Source organism: Pan paniscus, chromosome 23 (genome assembly GCF_029289425.2).
Source record: "Pan paniscus chromosome 23, NHGRI_mPanPan1-v2.0_pri, whole genome shotgun sequence".
NCBI lineage: Eukaryota > Metazoa > Chordata > Mammalia > Primates > Hominidae > Pan > Pan paniscus.
In genome coordinates, this window is record NC_085927.1 from 61,359,931 (window position 1) to 61,374,931 (window position 15,001).

The following is a 15,001-nucleotide window of genomic DNA, read 5'->3' on the forward strand; positions in this document are numbered from 1 at the left end:
ATACAGATGGTGGTGTCGATATTTCCATGTTTACAGAGATAGCGGTGTAGATATTTCAATCTTTGCACAGATTGCGGTGTAGATATTTCCATGTTTCCAGAGATAGCGCTGTAGATATTTCAATCTTTGCACAGATTGCTGTGTAGATATTTCCATCATTACACAGATAGCGGTGCACATATTTCCAAGTTTACAAAGATAGCGTTGTAGATATTTCCATGTTTACAAAGATAGCGTTGTAGATATTTCCATGTTTATACAGACAGCGGTGTAGGTATTTCCATGTTTATACAGATAGCGTTGTACATATTTCCATGTTCATACAGATAGCATTGAAGATATTTCCATGTTTATACAGATAGCGATGTACAAATTTCCATGATTCTACAGATAGAGGTGTAGATATTTCCATGTTTACAAAGATAGCGGTGTAGATATTTCCATGTTTATACAGATGGCTGTGTAGGTATTTCCATGGGTATAGATATGGCTGTCTAGATATTTCCATGTTTATTGAGATGTTGGTGTAGATATTTACATGTTTATACAGATGACTGCATAGATATTTGCATGTTTATACAGATGGTGGTGTAGTTATTTCCATGTTTATACAGATAGCCCTGTAGATATTTCCATGATTATACAGATAGCGGTGTAGATACTACCAAGTTTACACAAATGGCTGTTTAGATATTTGCATGTTTATACAGATGGCGGTGTTGATATTTCCATGTTTATACAAACGGCAGTTTAGATATTTCCATGTTTATACAGATAGTGGTGAGCTATTTCCATGTTTATACAGATAACAGTGTAGCTATTTCCATACTTATACAGATGGAGGTGTAGATATTTTCATGTTTATACAGATGGTGGGGTAGATATTTCCATGTTTATGCAGATGACTGTTTAGGTATTTCCATGTTTATACAGATGACTGTGTAGGTATTTCCATGTTTATACAGATGGCGGTGTAGATATTTCCATGTTTCTACAGACAGCAGTGTGGAGATTTCCATGATTATATAGGTGGCGATGTTGATATAAACATGAATAAAAAGATGGCCGTGTGGATATTTCCATGTTTATAGTGATGGTGGTGTAGATATTTAGGTGTTTATGTGGATGGCGGTGTAGATATTTCCAAGTTTACAGAGACAGTGGTGTAGATATTTCCATGTTTATACAGAAAGCTGTGTAAATATTTCCATGTTTATACAGATGACTGTGTAGATATTTCCACGTTTATACAGATAGCGATGTAGATATTTCCATGCTGATAGAGATAGCGGTGTAGTTGTTTCCACATTTATACATATAGCGGTCTAGATATTTCCATCTTTACAAAGATTGCGGTGTAGATATTTCCATGTTTATACAGATAGCAGTGTAGATATTTCCATGTTTATACAGATGGCTGTGTAGATGTTTCCATGTGTATACACATGGCAGTGTAGATATTTCCATGTTTATACAGGTGGAGCTGAAGGTATTTCCATGTTTATTCCGATGACTGTGTAGATATTTCCATGTTTTTACAGATGGTGGTGTAGATATTTCCATGTTCATACAGATAGCGGTGTGGCTATTTCCATGTTTATACAGATAGCGGTGTAGCTATTTCCATGTTTATAGAGATGGCTGTGTATATATTTCCATGTTTATACAGACGGCAGTGTAGATATTTCCATGTTTATACTGATGGTGGCGTAGATATTTCCATGTTAATACAGATGACTCTGTACTTATTTCCATGTTTAAACAGATGGCGGTGTAGACATTTCCATGTTTATAGAGATAGCTGTGTAGATATTTCCATGTTTATACAGATACCGGTGTAGACATTTCCATGTTTATAGAGATAGCCGTGTAGATATTTCCATATTTATAAAGATATCGCTGTAGATATTTCCATGTTTATACAGATTGCGGTGCAGATATTTCCATGTTTATACAGATAGTGGTGTAGATATTTCCATGTTTATACAGATCGTGGTGTACATATTTCTATGTTTATAAAGATAGCGGTGTAGATATTTCCATGTTTATACAGGTCGCGGTGTAGATATATCCATGTTTACAGAGATCACGGTGTAGATATTTCCATCTTTCTACAGATGGCTGTGTAGATATTTCTATGTTTATACAGATGGCGGTGAAGATATTTCCATGTTTATACAGATGGCGGTGTAGTTATTTCCTTTTTTATGTAGATGGAGGTGTAGGTATTTCCATGATCATACAGATAGCGGTGTAGATATTTTCCTGTTTATACAGATGGCGATGTAGATATTTCCATGTTTATAAAGATAGCGGTGAAGATAGTTCCATGTTTATACAGATAGCGGTGGAGATGTTTCCATGTTTATACAGATAGCGATGTAGATATTTCCGGGTTTATATAGATAGTAGTGTAGATATTTGCAAGTTTATACAGATAGCATTGTAGGTATTTCCATGTTTATTCAGATAGCGGTGTAGATATTTCCATGTTTATACAGATAGCGGTGTAGATATTTCCAAGTTTATACAGATAGTGGTGTAGATATTTCCAGGTTTATACAGATAGCAGTGTAGGTATTTCTATCTTTATACAGATGACAGTGTAGGTATTTCCATGTTTGCACAAATGACTGTTTAGATATTTCCACGTTTACACAGATGGCGGTGTAGATATTTCCATGTTTATACAGATAGCAGTGTAGTTCTTTCTATGTTTATACAGATAGTGGTGTAGATATCTCCATGGTTATAGAGATAGGGGTGTAGTTATTTCCATATTTATACATATATAGGTTTAGATATTTCCATGATTATACCGACAGCGGTGTAGATATTTCCATGTTTATACATATAGCGGTGTGGCTATTTCCATTTTTATACAGATAGCGGTGTAGCTATTTCCATGTTTATAGAGATGGCTGTGTAGATATTTCCATGTTTATAGAGATAGCGGTGTAGATATTTCCATGCTTATACAGATGTCAGTGTAGATATATTCATGTTTATACAGATAGCGGTGGAGATATTTCCATATTTATAAAGATAGCGTTGTAGATATTTCCATGTTTATACAGATAACGGTGTAGATATATCCAAGTTTATACAGATAGCGGTGTAGATATTTCCATGATTATACAGATAGTGGTGTTGGTATTTCCATGTTTATACAACTAGCATTGTAGATATTTCCATGTTTATACAGCTCGCGGTGTTGTTATTTCCATCTTTATAGAGATGGCAGTGTAGATAATTCCATGTTTTTACTGATAGCGGTGTAGATACTTCCGTGTTTATACAGATGGTGGTTTAGATATTTCCATGTTTATGGAGATCACGGTGCAGATATTTTCAGGTTTATAGAGATGGCGGTGTAGATATTTTCAGGTTTATGGAGATAGCGTTGTAGATATTTCCATGTTTATACAGATAGCGGTGTAGGTATTTCCATGTTTACAGAGACGGCGGTGTAGATATTTCCATATTTATACAGATAGCGATGTAGGTATTTCCATGTTTATACAGATAGCAGTGTAGATATTTCCATGTTTATAGAGATGGCGGTGAAGTTATTTCCATGTTTATAGTGATGGTGGTATAGATATTTCCATGTTTATACTGATAGCGGTGCAGATATTTCCATGTTTATACAGATAGCGGTGTTGGTATTTCCATGTTTATACAGATAGCGGTGTAGATATTTCCATCTTTATACAGCTCACGGTGTAGATATTTCCATCTTTATACAGATGGCAGTGTAGATATTTGAATGTTTATAAAGATAGAGGTGTAGATATTTCCATGTTTACAGAGATAGCGTTGTAGGTATATCCATCTTTGCAGAGATTACGGTACAGATATTTCCATCTTTACACAGATAGCAGTGTAGATATTTCCAAGTTTACACAGATAGCTGTGTAGATATTTCCATGTATCCACATATAGCGTTGTAAGTACTTCCATGTTTACACAGATAGCGGAGTAGATATTTCCAAGTTTATACACTTAGCGGTGTAGTTATTTCTATGTTTATAGAGATAACAGTGTAGATATTTCCATGTTTATACAGATGGCTGTGTAGATATTTCCATGTGTATACAGATGGCAGTGTAGATATTTCCATGTGTATACAGATGGTGGTGTAGATATTTCCATGTTTATACAGATGAATGTGTAGATATTTGCATGTTTATACAGATGGCGGTGTAGATATTTCCATGTTTATTAAGATAGCGGTGTAGATATTTCCATGTTTATACTGATAGCGGTGTAGTTATCTCCTTGTTTATAGAGATGGCTTTGTAGATATTTCCATGTTTATACAGATGGCAGTGTAGATATTTCCATGTTTATAGAGATAGTGGTGTAGTTATTTCCATGTTTATACAGATGACTGTGTAGGTATTTCCATGTTTATATAGATGTAGTTGTGGATATTTTCAGGTTTATAGAGATAGCGATGTAGATATTTCCAGGTTTATACAGATAGCGGTGTAGACATTTCCATGTTTACAGAGATAGCGGTGTAGATATTTCCATATTTATACAGATAGCGGTGTAGACATTTCCATGCTAATACAGATAGCGGTGTAGATATTTCCATGTTTATAGAGATGGCGGTGAAGTTATTTCCATGTTTATAGAGATAGTGATGTAGATATTTCCAAGATTATACAGATAGCAGTGCGGTTATTTCCAAGTTTATACAGATAGCGGTGTAGGTATTTCCATGTTTATACACATAGCAGTGTAGATATTTCCATGTTTATAGAGATAGCGGTGTACATGATTCTATGTTTATACAGATATAGGTGGAGATATTTCCATGTTTATACAGATTTCGGTGTAGATATTTCCATATTTATAGAGATAGCGGTGTAGTTATTTCCATATTTATACAGATGGTGGTGTAGATATTTCCATGTTTATTCATATGTCGGTGTAGATATTTCCATGTTTATTCAGATGGCGGTGTAGATATTTCCATGTTTATACAGATAGAGGTGTAGATATTTCCATGTTTACAGACATATCGGTGTAGATATTTCCATCTTTGCAGAGATTGCGGTGTAGTTATTTCCATTTTTGCACAGAGAGCAGTGTAGATATTTCATTCGTTGCACAGATTGTGCTGTAGATATTTCCATATTTACACAGATAGTGGTGTAGTTATTTCCATGTTTACACAGACAGCGGTTTAGATATTTCCACGTTTACACAGATAGCGTTGTATATATTTGCATGTTTATTCAGGTAGCGGTGTAAGTGTTTCCATGTTTATACAGATAGCGGTGGAGATATTTCCATGTTTATACAGATAGCGATGGAGATATTTCCATGTTTATACAGATTAAGGTGTAGATATTTCCAAGTTTATAGAGATAGCGGTGTAGATATTTAAATGTTTTTACAGATAGCGGTGTAGTAATTTCCATGTTTATACAGATAGCGGTGTAGGTATTTTCATGTTTGTAGAGATAGCGGTGTAGACATTTCCATGTTTATAGAGATAGTGGTGTAGATATTTCTATGTTTATAGAGAGTGTGGCGTAGATATTTCCATGTTTATAGAGATGGCGGTGTAGATAGTTTCATGTTAATGGAGATGGCGGTGTAGATATTTCCATGTTTATAGAGATAGCGGTATAGGTATTTCCATGTTTATAGTGATAGCGGTGCAGATATTTATATGTTTATTCAGATAGCGGTGTAGATGTTTCCAAGTTTATACAGATGGCAGTGTAGATATTTCCATGTTTATAGAGATACTGGTGTAGATATTTCCATGTTTATGCAGATAACTGTGTATTTATTTCCATGTTTATTCAGATATCGGTGTAGATATTTTCAGGTATATAGAGATAGCGATGTAGATATTTCCATGTATATACAGACAGCGGGGTAGACATTTCCATGTTTACAGAGAGAGCGGTGTAGATATTCCCATATTTACACAGATAGTGGTGTAGATATTTCCATGTTTATACAGATGGCGGTGTAGATATTTCCATGTTTATGAAGATGGCGGTGTAGATATTTTCATGTTTATAGAGATGGTGAAGTAGATATTTCCATGTTTATACAGATGACTGTGTAGATATTTCCATGTTTATACAGACGGCGGTGTAGATATTTCCATGTTTATACAGATAGCGGTGTAGATATTTCCATGTTTACAGAGATAGCGTTGTAGATATATCCATGTTTGCAGAGATTACGGTACAGATATTTCCATCTTTACACAGATAGCGGTGTAGATATTTCCAAGTTTACACAGATAGCTGTGTAGATATTTCCATGTATCCACATATAGCATTGTAAGTATTTCCATGTTTACACAAATAGCGGAGTAGATATTTCCAACTTTATACACTTAGCGGTGTAGATATTTCTATGTTTATAGAGATAACAGTGTAGATATTTCCATGTTTATACAGATGGCTGTGTAGATATTTCCATGTGTATACAGATGGCAGTGTAGATATTTCCATGTTTATACAGATGGTGGTGTAGATATTTCCATGTTTATACAGATGAATGTGTAGATATTTGCATGTTTATACAGATGGCGGTGAAGATATTTCCATGTTTATTAAGATAGCGGTGTAGATATTTCCATGTTTATACTGATAGCGGTGTAGGTATCTCCTTGTTTATAGAGATGGCTTTGTAGATATTTCCATTTTTATACAGATGGCAGTGTAGATATTTCCATATTTATAGAGATAGTGGTGTAGTTATTTCCATAATTTACAGATGGCGGTGTAGATATTTCCATGTTTATTCATATGTCGGTGTAGATATTTCCATGTTTTTTAGGTGGCGGTGTAGATATTTCCATGTTTATACAGATAGAGGTGTAGATATATCCATGTTTACAGAGATATCGGTGTAGATATTTCCATCTTTGCACAGATTGTGGTGTAGTTATTTCCATTTTTGCACAGAGAGCAGTGTAGATATTTCAGTCGTTGCACAGATTGTGCTGTAGATATTTCCATATTTACACAGATAGTGGTGTAGATATTTCCATGTTTACACAGACAGCGGTTTAGATATTTCCATGTTTACACAGATAGCCTTGTATATATTTGCATGTTTATACAGGTAGCGGTGTAAGTGTTTCCATGTTTATACAGATAGCGGTGGAGATATATCCATGTTTATACAGATAGCGATGGCGATATTTCCATGTTTATACAGATTAAGGTGTAGATATTTCCAAGTTTATGAAGATGGTGGTGTATATAATTCTATGCTTATACAGATGACTGTGTAGCTATTTCCATGTTTATACAGATGGCAGGGTAGTTATTTCCAAGTTTATAGAGATAGCAATGTAGATATTTCCATGTTTATACAGATAGCTGTGTAGCTATTTCCATGTTTATAGACATAGCGTTGTAGATATTTCCATATTTATTCAGATAGCGGTGTAGATATTTCCATGTTTATACAAATGGCGGTGTAGATATTTCCATATTCATAGAGATAGTGGTGTAGATATTTCCAAGTTTATATGGATAGCGGTGTAGATATTTCCATGTATATACTGATAGTGGTGTAGATATTTCCATGTTTACACAGATAGCTCTGTACGTATTTCCATGTTTACACAGATAGGGTTGTAGATGTTTCCATGTTTATGGAGATAGCGGTTTAGATATTTCCATGTATCTACAGATAGCGGTGTAGATATTTCCATGTTTACAGGGATAGTGGTTTACATATTTCCATGTTTATACAGATTGCGGTGTAGATATTTCCATGTTTATAGAGATAGCGGTGCAGATATTTCCTTGTTTATACAGATAGTGGTGTAGATATTTCCATGTTTATACAGATCATGGTGTAGATATTTCCACGTTTATACAGATAGCGGAGTAGTTATTTCCATCTTTGCACAGATTTCGGTGTAGATATTTCCATCTTTACACAGATAGCGGTATAGATATTTCCATCGTTGCACAGACTGTGCTGTAGATATTTCCATCTTAACAGAGATAGTGGTGTAGATACTTCCATGTTTACAGAGACAGCGGTGTAGATATTTCCATGTTTACACAGATAGTGGTGTAGATATTTCCAAGTTTATACAGATAGCGGTGTAGATATTTAAATGTTTTTAAAGATAGCACTGTAGATATTTCCATGTTTATACAGATAGCGGTGTAGTTATTTCCATGTTATACAGATAGCGGTGTAGAGATTTCCATGTTTATAGAGATAGCGGTGTAGATATTTCCATATTTATACAGAGAGCGGTGTAGATATTTCCATATTTATACAGATAGTGGTGGAGATATTTCCATGTTTATACAGATAGCGATGTAGATATTTCCATGTTTATACAGATATCTGTGTAGACATTTCCATGTGTATACAGATGGCAGTGTAGATATTTCCATGTTTATAGAGATGGTGGTGTAGACATTTCCAAGCTTATACAGATGACTGTGTGGATATTTCCATGTTTACACTGATGGCGGTGTAGATATTTCCATGTTTATAGAGATAGCGGTGTTGATATTTCCATGTTTATACCGATAGCGTTGTAGCTATTTCCATGTTTATAGACATAGGGTGAAGATATTTTCATATTTATACAGATAGCGGTGTAGATATTTCCATGTTTATACAGATGGCGGTGTAGATATTTCCATGTTTATAGTGATAATGGTGTAGATATTTCCATCTTTGCACAGATTGCGGTGTAGATATTTCCATCTTTATACAGATAGCGGTGAAGATATTTCCAAGTTTACACAGATAGCTGTGTAGATATTTCCATTTTTACTCAGATAGCGTTTAAGATATGTCCATGTTTACAAAGATAGCGGTGTAGATATTTCCACCTTGGCACAGATTGCGGTGTAGATATTTCCATCTTTACACAGATTGCGGTGTAGATATTTCGATGTTTACACAGATGCTGGTGTTGATATTTCCACATTTATACAGATGGTGGTGCAGATATTTCCACGTTTACACAGATGACTGTGTAGTTATTCCCATATTTATACAGATGGTGGTTTAGATATTTCCATGTTTATAGAGATAGCCATGTAGATATTTCCATGTTTATACAGATCGCGGTGTAGTTATTTCCATGTTTACACAGATAGCGGTTTAGATATTTCCATGTTTATACATATAGCGGTGTAGATATTTCCATGATTATAGAGATCTTGGTGTAAATATTTCCATGTTTATACAGATAACGGTGTAGATATTTCCCAATTAATACAGGTAGCACTGTAGATATTTCCAAGTTTATACAGATCGCGGTGTAGACATTTCCATCTTTCTAGAGATGGCAGTGTAGATATTTCAATGTTTATACAGATGGCGGTGTAGATATTTCCCTGTATATAGAGATGGCGGTGTAGATATTTCTATGATTATAGAGATAGCGTTGTAGATATTTCCATGTTAGTACAGATGGCGGTGTAGATATTTCCATGTTTATGCAGATGGTGGAGTAGATATTTCCATGTTTATAGAGATGGCCGTGTATATATTTCTATGTTTATAGAGATAGCGTTGTAGATAATTCCATGTTTATAGAGAAGGCGGTGTAGGTATTCTCAGGTTTATAGAGATAGCGGTGTAGATATTTCCATGTTCATACAGATAGCGGTGTAGATACTTCCTTGTTTATACAGATTACGGTGATGCTATTTCCATGTTTATACAGATAGCGGTGTAGATATTTCCATGTTTATACAGTTCGCAGTGTAGATATTTCCATCTTTATACAGATGACAGTGTAGATATTTCCATGTTTATACAGATAACGCTGTAGATATTTCCATGTTTTCAGAGATGGTGGTGTATATAGTTCCAAATTAATGGAGATGGCGGTGTAGATATTTTCATGTTTATAGAGACTGCGGTGCAGATATTTCCATGTTTATACAGATGACTGTGAAGATATTTCCATACTTATACAGATGGCGGTGTATATATTTCCATGTTTATACAGATAGTGGTGTAGATGTTTCCATGCTTATACAGATAGCGGTGCAGATATTTCCATGTTTATAGAGACAGCGTTGTATATATTTCCATATTGATACAGATAGCGATGTAAATATTTCCATGTTTATTCAGATCACTGTGTAGACATTTCCATGTTCATAGAGATGGCGGTGTAGATATTTCCCTGTTTATTCAGATAGCGGTGTGGTTATTTCCGTGTTTATACAGGTAGCGGTGTTGATATATCCATGTTTACACAGATAGCGGTGTAGATATTTCCATCTTTGCACAGATTGTGGTGTTGATGTTTCCATTTTTACACAGATAGCGGTGTAGATATTTCCATGTTTACACAGAGAGCTGTGTAGATATTTCCATGTTTACACAGATAGCGTTGTAGGTTTTCCATATTTATACAGATAGCGGTGTAGATATTTCCATTTTTATACAGATAGCGGTGTAGATATTTGCATATTTATACTGATAGCAGTGTATATATTTCCATGTTTAAACAGATAGCGGTGGAGATATATCCATGTTTATATTGATAGCTGTGGAGATATTTCCATTTTTATACAGATCGGGGTGTAGATATTTTCATGTTTATACAGATAGCGTTGTCCATATTTCCAAGTTTGTACGGATAGCCGTGTAGGTATTTCCATGTTTATGTAGATAGCGGTGTAGATATTTGCATGTTTATACCCATAGCGGTGGATATATTTCCACGTTTACAGAGATTGCGTTGTAGATATTTCCATGTTTATACTGATGGCTGTGTAGATATTTCCATGTGTATACAGATGGCAGTGTAGATTTCCCATGTTTATACTGATGGAGTTGTAGATATTTCCTTGTTAATAGAGATAGCGGTGGAGATATTTCCATGTTTATACAGATAGAGATGTAGATATTTCCATGTTTACACAGACAGCAGTGTAGGTATTTCCATGTTTATACAGATAGCGGTGAAGATATTTCCATGTTTATAGAGATAGCGGTGTAGATATTTCCATGTTTATACAGATAGCGGTGGAGATATTTCCATGTTTATACAGATAGCGGTGGAGATATTGCCTTATTTATACAGATGGCGGTGTAGATATTTCCGAGTTTCTACAGATAGCGTTGTAGATATTTCCATGTTTATACAGATAGCAGTTTAGTTATTTCCATGTTTATATATATATTGCAGTGTACGTATTTCCAGGTTTATAGAGATAGCGGTGTAGATATTTCCATGTTTATAGAGATGGCTGTGTAGATATTTCCATGTGTATACAGATGGCATTGTAGATATTTCCATGTTTATACAGATGGAGGTGTAGATATTTCCATGTTTATACAGATGACTGTGAAGATATTTTCACATTTTGACACATGGCGGTGTAGAAATTTCATTGTTTATACAGATAGGTGTGTGGCTATTTCCAAGTTTATACAGATAGCAGTGGAGATATTTCCATGTTTATAGAGATGGCTGTGTAGATATTTCCATGTTTATACAGATGGCAGGGTAGATATTTCCATGTTTATACAGATAGTGGTGTAGATATTTCCAAGTTTATAGAGATAGCGGTGGAGATATTTCCATGTTGATACAGATAGCAATGTAGATAATTCCATGTTTATAAAGATAGCGGTGTAGGTATTTCCATGTTTATACAGAAAGTGGTGAAGATATTTCCATGTTTATAGAGATAGCGGTGTCGATATTTCCATGTTTATACAGATAGCGGTGGAGATATTTCCATTTTTATACAGATAGCGGTGGAGATATTTCCATGTTTATACAGATAGCGGTGGAGATATTGCCTTGTTTATACAGATGGCAGTGTAGATATTTCCAAGATTATACAGATAGCGGTTTAGATATTTCCAATTTTATACAGATAGCAGTGCAGTTATTTCCATGTTTATACAGATTGCAGTGTAGGTATTTCCAGATTTATAGTGATATCGGTGTTGATATTTCCATGTTTATACAGATGGTTGTGTAGATATTTCCATGTGTATACAGATGGCAGTGTAAATATTTCCATGTTTATGCAGATGGAGGTGTAGATATTTCCATGTTTATACAGATGACTGTGTAGGTATTTCCATGTTTATACAGATGGCTGTGTATATATTTCCATGTTTATAGAGATAGCCATGTAGATGTTTCCATGTTTATACAGATTGCATTGTAGATATTTCCATGTTTATACAGAAAGTGGTGGAGATATTTCCATGTATTTACAGATAGCGGTGTAGATATTTCCATGTTTATATAGATAGCGGTGTAGACAATTCCATGCATATAAAGATAGCGGTGTAGATATTTCCATATTTATACAGATATCGGTGTAGATATTTCTATGTTTATATATATATAGCGGAATCGGTATTTCCATGTTCATAAAGATTGCAGTGTAGGTATTTCCATCTTTATATAGGTAGTGGTGTAAATATGTCCATGTTTATACAGATCGCAGTGTAGATATTTCCATGTTTATAGAGATAGCGGTGTAGATATTTCCATATTTATACAGATAGCAGTGTATATATTTCCATGTTTATACAGATAGCGGTGTATATATTTCCATGTTTATACAGATTGCTGTGTAGCTATTTCTGTGTTTATAGAAATAGCAGTGTAGATATGTCCATGTTTATACAGATAATGTTGTAGATATTTCCCTGTTTATACAGATAGCGGTGGAGGTATTTCCGTGTTTATACAGATAGCGGTGGATATACATCCATGTTTATACAGATGGCGGTGTAGGTATTTCAAAGTTTATGAAGAAAGCGGTGTAGATATTTCCATGTTTATACAGATAGCGGTGTAGATATTTCCATGTTTATACTGATGGCTGTTTAGATATTTCCATATGTATAGAGATTGCAGTGTAGATATTTCCATGTTTATACAGATGGAGGTGTAGATATTTCCAAGTTTATACAGATGACTGTGTAGATATTTTCATATTTTTACACATTGCAGTGTAGATATTTCATTGTTTATACAGATCGCGGTGTGGCTACTTCCCTGTTCATACAGATAGCAGTGGAGGTATTTCCATGCTGATAGAGATAGCGGTGTAGGTATCTCCATGTTTATATAGATGGCTGTGTAGATATTTCCATGTGTTTACAGATTGCAGTGTAGGTATTTCCATTTTTATACAGTTGGAGGTGTACATATTTCCATGTTTATACAGATGACTGTGTAGATATTTCCATGTTTATACAGATAGCGGTGTAGATATTTCCATATTTGCACAGATTGCGGTGTAGATATTTACATCTTTACACAGATAGCAGAGTTCATATTTACATGTTTATTCACATAGCTGTGTAGATATTTCCATGTTTACACAGATAGTGTTGTAGATACTTCCATGTTTACACAGATAGTGTTGTGGATATTTCCATGTTTATACAGATTGCGGTGTAGATATTTCCATGTTTATACAGATAGTGGTGTAGACATTTCAATGTTTATAGAGATAGCGGTGTACATATTTCCATGTTTACACAGATAGCGGTGTAGTTATTGCCATGTTTACAGAGATAGCGCTGTAGATATTTCAGTATTTGCACAGATTGCGGTGTAGATATTTCCGTCTTTACACAGATTGCGGAGTACATATTTCCATGTTTACACAGACAGCTGTGTAGATATTTCCATGTTTACACAGATAGTGTTGTAGATATTTCCATGTTTATACAGATAGCAGTGTAGATATTTCCATGTTTATACAGATGGCGGTGTAGGTATTTACATATTTAGACAGATAGCGGTGGAGATATTTCCATGGTTATAGAGATAGCAGTGTAGATATTTCCATGTTTATAGAGATAGCAGTGTAGATATTTCGATGTTTACACAGATGGCAGTGTAGATATTTCCATGTTTGTAGAGATGGCTGTGTAGATATTTCCATGTTTATACAGATGGCAGCGTAGTTATTTCCATGTTTATACAGATAATTATGCAGATATATCCATGTTTATGCAGATGACTGTGTAGGTATTTCCATGTTGATACAGATGGCGGTGTAGATATTTCCATGTTTACAGAGATAGCCATGTAGATATTTCCATGTTTATACAGCTAGCGGCTGTAGACATTTCCATGTTTATAGAAATAGCCGTGTAGTTATTTCCATATTTGTACAGAAAGCGGTGTAGATATTTCCATGTTTATACAGATAGCGGTGTAGATATTTCCTTGTTTATACAGATTGCGGTGTAGGTATTTCCATGTTTATAGAGAGAGCGGTGTAGATATTTCCATGTTTATACAGATGGCTGTGTAGATATTTCCATGTGTATACAGATGGCAGTGTAGATATTTCCCTATTTATACAGATAGCGGTGTGACTATTTCCATGTTCATATAGATAGCTTTGTAGATATTTCCATGTTTCTAGAAATGGCTGTGTAGATATTTCCATGTTCATAGAGATTGCTGTTTAGATATTTCCATGTTTATACAGATGTTTGAGTAGATACTTCCAAGTATATACAGATGGCATTGTAGATATTTCCAAGTTTATACACAGAGTGGTTTAGATATATCCACGTTTATACAGATGACTGTGTAGGTATTTCCATGTTTATACAGATGACGGTGTAGACATTTTCATGTTTATATACATAGCCATGTGGATATTTACATGTTTATACAGATAGCGGTGTAGGTATTTTGATGTTTATAGAGATAGCGGTGTAGATATATCTATATTTATACAAATAGCAGTGTACATATCTCCATGTTTATACAGATAATAGCGTAGATATTTCCATGTTTATACAGATAGCTGAGTAGATATTTCCATGTTTATACAGATAGCGGTGAGGATATTTCCATGTTTACAGAGATAGCGCTGTAGATATTTCCATATTTGCACAGATTGCCGTGTAGATATTTCCATCATTACAGAGCTAGCGGCGTACATATTTCCATGTTTACACAGATAGCTGTGTAGATATTTCCATGTTTACACAGATAGTGTTGAAGAAATTTCCA